This window comes from Schistocerca americana, chromosome 4 (assembly GCF_021461395.2).
Source record: "Schistocerca americana isolate TAMUIC-IGC-003095 chromosome 4, iqSchAmer2.1, whole genome shotgun sequence".
Lineage (NCBI taxonomy): Eukaryota > Metazoa > Arthropoda > Insecta > Orthoptera > Acrididae > Schistocerca > Schistocerca americana.
The window spans coordinates 299,360,037-299,361,635 of NC_060122.1; the positions used below are offsets into that span (position 1 = coordinate 299,360,037).

The 1,599-nt window shown below is 48.0% G+C and overlaps 1 non-coding gene across 1 annotated transcript; it reads right to left on the reverse strand.

The window, feature by feature from the left end:
* Positions 1 to 648: 648 nt before the first annotated feature.
* Positions 649 to 720, reverse strand: Trnag-ucc. The gene has a single exon. It is a non-coding gene; the product is annotated as a tRNA-Gly (tRNA).
* Positions 721 to 1,599: the final 879 nt, after the last annotated feature.

Below are 1,599 nucleotides of genomic sequence, written 5' to 3' on the forward strand. Positions count from 1 at the left end.
GTGGCGAATCAGACCAAAGATCTCATCACATCCTTTAGAGGGAAAACTCTAGATCATCCTCCGTACAGCCTCGATCTTGCGCCCAGTGACAACCATCTGTTCCTGCACTTGAAGATCCCGGGTTCGATTCTCGGCGGGGTCAGGGATTTTCTCTGCCTCGTGATGACTGGGTGTTGTGTGATGTCCTTAGGTTAGTTAGGTTTAAGTAGTTCTAAGTTCTAGGGGACTGATGACCATAGATGTTAAGTCCCATAGTGCTCAGAGACATTTGAACCATTTGCACTTGAAAAAACACCTGGGCGGTCAGCGTCTTCAAGACGATGACGAAGTCAAAACAGGGGTAAAGGAGTGGTTAACAAGTCAGGCGGCAGACTTCTGTGAGGAGGGTATTCAAAAACTGGTACAACGTTATGACAAGTGCCGCAATATTGACGGAAATTATGTAGAAAAGTAGATTAAGGTACAGGCTTTCATGTAAAAATGAAATTATTGAGATATCTTAGCACGTCTTTTTTAATTTCTAAACGGTACTAAGTCGGGACAAGTCGGGACATACTACAGGATGGCCTGCGTGGAGCAACGACGGAAAGAAAACGTTAATTTAACAGCACGTGGCTCACATACTCATACGTAAGAATTTGCGCCCGTTGCGGTGGCCGGGAATCGAACCCGGATCAACTGCTTGGAAGGCAACTATGCTCACCATTACACCACCACCGCACAGCCGCTGCTCGCAACGCCGCGCTGCGTCGGCTTCCCGCCCGCCGGCAGCGGCCCACGGTGATAGTAGCTGTAGGCGCTTTACGAGGTAGCCTCTTACATCAGCTCTAAAGGACATTCCGGAAAAGTAATTCCAGGATGTCTTCCAGGCATGGAAACACCGCCTCCAGAGGAGTATCGACGCAAGAGGGTGCTATTTTGAACATTTTTAATTATTTGTACGAATATATTCAATAAATGAATTTTTATGAATTTTGTCACATCACTTACGGAATGCACCTCTGTATGTAGGCAAGGGATTAGTGTGGCAATCGTGTCTTTCTGACATGCGTGTGCTAAATGTGGAAAGTGAACTATGGTGATGTTATTACCAAATGCGTCCAAGCAGGACCAACGTCCTGTTATTCCTTTCTTGGGTGCCGAAGGACAAATACCAGCAGACATCCATCGGAGATGAAGCATTTGCGTCGAAAACCACCATTGTGGAATGGTTCGCCAAGTCCCGCGCTGGTCGCGATTCGACGCAAGACGCTGCTCGATCTACACTCCTGGAAATTGAAATAAGAACACCGTGAATTCATTGTCCCAGGAAGGGGAAACTTTATTGACACATTCCTGGGGTCAGATACATCACATGATCACACTGACAGAACCACAGGCACATAGACACAGGCAACAGAGCATGCACAATGTAGGCACTAGTACAGTGTATATCCACCTTTCGCAGCAATGCAGGCTGCTATTCTCCCATGGAGACGATCGTAGAGATGCTGGATGTAGTCCTGTGGAACGGCTTGCCATGCCATTTCCACCTGGCGCCTCAGTTGGACCAGCGTTCGTGCTGGACGTGCAGACCGCGTGAGACGACGCTTCATCCAG